This window comes from Hyperoodon ampullatus, assembly GCF_949752795.1.
Source record: "Hyperoodon ampullatus genome assembly, chromosome: 7".
Lineage (NCBI taxonomy): Eukaryota > Metazoa > Chordata > Mammalia > Artiodactyla > Ziphiidae > Hyperoodon > Hyperoodon ampullatus.
In genome coordinates, this window is record NC_136920.1 from 95,347,346 (window position 1) to 95,353,494 (window position 6,149).

Sequence of the window (6,149 nt, forward strand, 5' to 3'; positions counted from 1 at the left end):
TGTAATGAAAACCACCACATCGGTCGGGGGGCTTTGAGGGAAACTCCACGTAGAAGGGGAACAGGAGGTGAGCTCTTCCAGGCCCTCTCCTCCAAGCTGCCTCCAAACCCTCATCTGTCTCCCCACTAGGGCAACCCAGCCCCCAGTGTGTCCAGGGCTGAAAGTCCCTTGTCCTGGGAAACCCCTCAGTCCAAGGCAGACTGGGATACCCTACCCTACTGGGCATCATCCTTTTGCCCAGGCAGGGGCAAAACCCCTTCCCTTTCTAGCTCAAGTTCAGAAGAGATAGGTTAGAAGTTTTCAAAGGGAGCAACACTAAAACATTGCTGGAAGACAAAAACAAAATGACCCAAATCACCAAGCACAAAATATAGTCACAGAAGAGTCATTTTCTGACTCAAAAATAATGATGTTCGGGCTTCCCTGGTGGCGCTGTGGTTGAGAGTCCACCTGCTGATGCAGGGCACACGGGTTCGTGCCCCGGTCCGGGAAGATCCCACATGCCGCGGAGCGGCTAGGCCCGTGAACCATGGCCACTGAGCCTGCGCGTCCGGAGCCTGTGCTCCGCAGCGGGAGAGGCCATAACAGTGAGAGGCCCGCGTACCAAAAAAAAAAAAAAAAAAAAGATTAAAAAAAATAATAATGATGTTCTAGCTATAAATTAACTCGGTTGGCACATAAATGGTTAACGTCATAGACTACCCAGCTAGAGTAGACGTTTACATGGGAGGACCCTGAGGCCCAGAGAGGCAGTGACGTCCTCAAGACCCACAGCTAACCAGTGGCAGAGCCAGGACTGAACCCAGGCTTCCTGACTCCATATTCAGCGTTTCGCCTATCCCACCAGGCTACTACTCTTACAGGCTCAACGGAACCCTCTTCCTTTCCCTCACCTCTGCCCTGTCTGTGGACCCCTACCTTTAAGAAGCTCAGTGTAGACACTGATCGACTTCCCCTCCAAGTCTCATCTTCGTGCTTTTTCTTCCAGGAGAGGTCCACAATGATACAAAAACAGTGAGTGCACACACAGAGGCACCCACACATGACGTGCTCTTTCCTTGCCCCACCTCATCCTCCCTTGCCAGCCAAATGGCCATTGGCTGGGATTCTCCCCTTTCTAGTGCCCTCCTTCTCCTTTTCCTCCATGTTCATCTTCCCCTTTTCTCTCCCCCACTTCACCCCAACAGATACATCTTTCTTGGGTTTCGACAGCTTGAGGAGTTTTCAGCCTGTATTTGTACTGTTGAGGTCTTTCTTTCCTCATTCTCCATTCATTGCCTTCAGCACCAGCTTTCAAGGAGGAAGAATTTCAGGAAAAGGGGCCAGAGTTCCCTTCTGCACTTCCAGTCCGGAAACCTTCAGGAGGAAGCTGCCCCAGTGTTTCCTGTGTAATCCCCATTCTTCCAGCCCCACCCACCCCAACATCCCTGCCCTTCCAATCAACTGAGATACTCAATTTAGCTTTTGCTCCTCTAAGGACATTGATCAGGAAAGAATATAGTACATAGACTCATGTAGGAATTGGAAGGGAATTTGAAAGAGCAACCATTCTATCCTCATTCCCCCCTTCCCCTACCCCCAGCAAATTCAAGATTCCTGTCACTACATCCTCATCAGATGGTCACCCAGTATTAGTCAAACATCACCAAGGGTGAGAAATTTGTTTCTTTCAAGAGGTCGTGTTTTAATGCAGTATGATTCAATCAACCCATTCTTTGACCTCTGGGTGATTTCTGGTTAATGGTCTAAATATAATCTGACTAGGACAAAATATAGGAAGATAAGATTTTCCTTGTTCAAGGTTCCATACTTATATAACTGTCATTAAAATGGTCTTTCCTGTGGGCTCCCATTCCCCTTGACAACATGCTTAGCAAATTTCATTTTGATGGTTCTAGTCCATCATCTCAGCTTATAAGTGGAAACTTTTGAAATCCTGATTCAGTCCTCTGCGGCTCTGATACCAACTTAGATAAGCCTGCTATCCTTGGGTCTATCCAAGTCTTGATGGAAAATATTGACAGAATAATGCCAAAAACAGAACCCTACTTCATGCCATTAGAAACTTACTATTCTCAAAGGTCAGAGAAGACTTCATGGGAGAAGGAGGACATGAGCTGGACATTGAAGGTTTGGATAGAGTGACCTGATATGCCTGGAGGGGAAGGTGCAAGGTAGGGGGCGTGGGAGATGATGAAGACTGCATGAAAAAGTGTGTGGAAAGAATTACTCAAGATGTGACGGGTGTGGTTATGGTGGTGTTGATGATGATGATGATGGGGGTGTGTGGTCAGCAGCAAGAAGATGGAGGAGGTTGGAGCGTACACTGGACAAGGTAGGAATTGCTCCCGTGGCCTTCTCCTCTCTTACTCTTCCTGTGGGTGTCCATTCACCTTGTTGTGTGGCAGGTCCAGAAGAGGGGTTTGGGACGAGGCGCAGGACTGCTCCTCAGGTGCAGCAGAGGCCTTGGCTGTGGTTGCAGCTATGATGCTGGGGGCAGCGAGGCATCTGCTGGCTTCTCAGTGGCTGACCTGGGCTTTATGGAGAAGAGAAACCTGTGCTGTCACCTGAACTCCTCTCTAGTCCCTTAACTTCCTGGTGCTTCTTGCATCATGGGCCCATTCAGATGCCCCTTCCTATCTCTCCAGATGCTGGGACATACTGCAGGTTCCCAGGGCCCACTTCTCCCAGCCACTGACCTTTGATGGTCAACTGGGTTTGCCCTAAATGGGTAAATACCACCCGACTATGAGTTCTAATGTTGCCTTAGAAGGTTCAGAGAGTAGCTGCCTCTGGTAGAAAAGATGATCTTAAGATCTTCAAAGCCATAAAGCCAGACTAGCCCCAAAGAATAGAGAGGGAAATGCCTAGCCTGTGACCCCTTGACTTTAAGGATGAGATGGCAGGTGTTCCACCTGTGTGTGAGGGGGACATTTCCAGAGAAGGCAGACCACATTTTATTTCAACTTGTTTATATTTCTTCCGTGTGGGATCCCAAGCCCCACCCCATGGGCAGCCTACACAAGGCAGAGCTGTTTTCCAGGCTTCTCATCAAAAGCCTGACCACTGGGCTTCCCTGGTGGCGCAGTGGTTGACAGTCCGCCTGCCGATGATGCAGGGGACATGGGTTCGTGCCCCGGTCCGGGAAGATCCCACATGGTGCGGAGTGACTGGGCCCGTGAGCCATGGTCGCTGAGCCTGCGTGTCCGGAGCCTGTGCTTCGCAACGGGAGAGGCCACAACAGTGAGAGGCCCGTGTACCGCAAAAAAAAAAAAAAAAAAAAAAAAGCCTGACCACTGGTGGTTCTGACAAGGGTAGATTTGTGTCTGCCTTAGGCAAGATGGTGGCTTCGTATCAGCCCAGGTGGATGTTTCTCAGTAATTTTGCTTCACAGTTCTTGCGTTAATTAAGTTTCTCTTTATTTCAGATACAAGATACAGTCACTTGTCTTGGAGTTCATTTCCTACATTCCACAGAAAAGTTAAGTTGTTCTGCAGAGTGTTTAGGGTGCAGGAAGAGGGCTGGGGTTTCCCCCCTATTCTTTCACTACCCTGAGATACTCACTCTCTCTGACCTGGACAGAGATCTTGTTCTCTTCTTTCTCTGGGTCTTTCCCAGCTGTTCAGAACAGCACTCCACAGGTCCCCACCTAGCGAGTCAGCCCAGGGAGGTGTTGGGTATCTTTCTAGGATAAGAGAATAACAGTAACATTCGTATAGCATTTACCAATCTACAAAGTCGCACAATTTTTATATTTCATTTTTCTTAATCTTTACTTAATTTCACATTTAACTCTATTTAATCCTCAAGACTCATTATGCAGGAGGTATTGGCATCACCCATGGCCAAATTTGCAGGGAGTGGGGCTGGAGGATGAGGAAACAGAGGCGCAGTTGCTCCCTCATGAGTACATTTGGGAAACGTGTGTTTGTGTGTGTGTGTGTGTGTGTGTGTGTGTGTACACATGCCATCGAGGCTGTGATGTAAAACCTATTTCAGAGAGAGTGATGACAGGGTCAGGGTCTGAAGCCAAACCCCGGGGGTTGCTCTACCAGACCACATGACCTTCTCTCAGAGATTCAGTTTCGCAAAGGACGGGCACTTACCTGGCTATCTGAGGGGAAAGCTCTGCCTAAACCCTTCATGAGCTTTTTATCAGACACTTACTATGTGCCATGAACTGCTAAGCTCTTCACACACATCACTTCCTATGGTCCTCTGAACAGTCTTTATGTGCTAGGTATGTTTATCACGTTATCACACATGTGGAAACTGAGCTTCAGGCAGTAGTGGGAAGTAGCTGTAAGTGTTAACAGCTCTCTCAGTCACCAGTGACCCAAAAGCACAATAAAAATGAACACAGGAAGTGGGGTGGTAAAGGTTCTCAGTGCTGGAGCCGGCACCCACGCATAGCTCCTCTCTCATTAGGTAACAGGTAGGAGTCCTGCGGGGAGGAAATGAGCTGCAGGTGTTGGGGAGGTGCATCAAGGTTGCCTCAAGGTTATAGGGGCCATAAGCGTGTCTGGGAACCTCCGGCCTGGGGCGGGTTGTGTGGTCAGGATTAGAGAGTGAGGTTCCTGGATCAGGTGCTTGCATGCTGAGTACGGCTGAGCCCCGGCCAGAGGGGTGATGTGAAGATCGAGGGAGGTGGGATTCAGGCTCTGCCCTGGGAGGACTTTGTCCAGCAGAGAAGGCAGGACAGACCCATGTACCCAAGTCTGCACACTCATAAACACATGTAACTTGAGAACATTTTCAAAGCAACATACACGCATGTATTGGAACCCAGTGCGGGCCGAGTCCAGCAGTGTGGAAGACACACAGAGTAGGAAGGATATACCCAGCGTTCCTTTACACATAATCCTGTGCGTGAATGTGCCGTATAAACAGTGGAAAGAAAGCCAGGTTTTATAGCAAAAGGCCTGGACTGGAGGCCCAGCATTTCTATTGTTCAATAAGGCCGCTTTTAGACCAGACCTGCCTAAATATATTCCAAGACACATCAAACACAGAATGCCAAACAGGGCTTCCTTAGGAAGGCGGTTCTCGAATGTTAGGCCTCAGAATCACCTGGAGGGCTTGTTCAACAGATGACTGGGCCCTCCCTCGGGTTTTCTGATTCCCACAGTCTGGGGTGGGACCTGAGAATCTGAACTCCTAACAAGTGACCAGGTGATGCTGATATTGCTGGCCTTGCAACCACACTTTGAGAACCACTGCCCTGGGCTACACAGTACTGGTATGCGGAGAGCACTGGCCCTGACCCAGCCCAAGCCAGCCAGCAAACTCTCAGCCTCTCCACACAAACCCTGCCACAGCTGAGGCTTCTCTACAGCAACTCACCTCACACAACCGGCACCACAACCCACGCTGCTTTCCCTCAGGACACCGGCTTCCCTGGGCCCCAAGCTGGCCCAGCTGAAATTCAGATCATGTCTTCCATCTCTGGCCCTTCTCTTGTCCATCTCGGCCTCCATGATAATTGGTGAAGCTTAAGTTCTGCTGGCTAACCTCAGCACACCATGTAACCCAGTCACTTTGACCGTGGCCCATAGTATGAAATAGGTCTTACTTCACAGCCTCGTTGGCAAGTGTACACACACACACACACACACACACGTTTCCCCAATAATACTCATTCTTAGTATGTGTGCCATACTCGTATTTTCTACCCTTCCTTTCTTCCTCCCCTGCGCCCTCTGGGTCTCTGCCTCTGTCTCTGCCTTTGTCCCTGTCTGTCTGTCTGTCTCTTTTTTTCTTCAGTGGAAGTCACTCCACCAAATAGCTTTCATGGATCCACAAGTAAGTCCAATCCCTGGGTATATAAATTACAAATAAAACTTCTCTGAGCCTTAGCTTCCTAATCTGTACACTTGTAAAATGCCTGCACTGCCAATGTGGCTGCTGTTTGTCTTGAATAATATCATGTATGTAAAAGTCTTTTTTTCCAAATAGAAATACTCCAGTAGGTACAGAGTGCTATTAAACCCACACCCATACACAAACCCACACCCATACACACCACACTTTTAAAAGGGGCTTGGAAAGGAAGGAAGTTCAGACAGGACTTTGAGGGAAGGGAACAGGGAATGACTGAGCACCAGCAGAGGTCTGCAGGTGGTACAAGCATATCTTGGGGAGAGGATGGT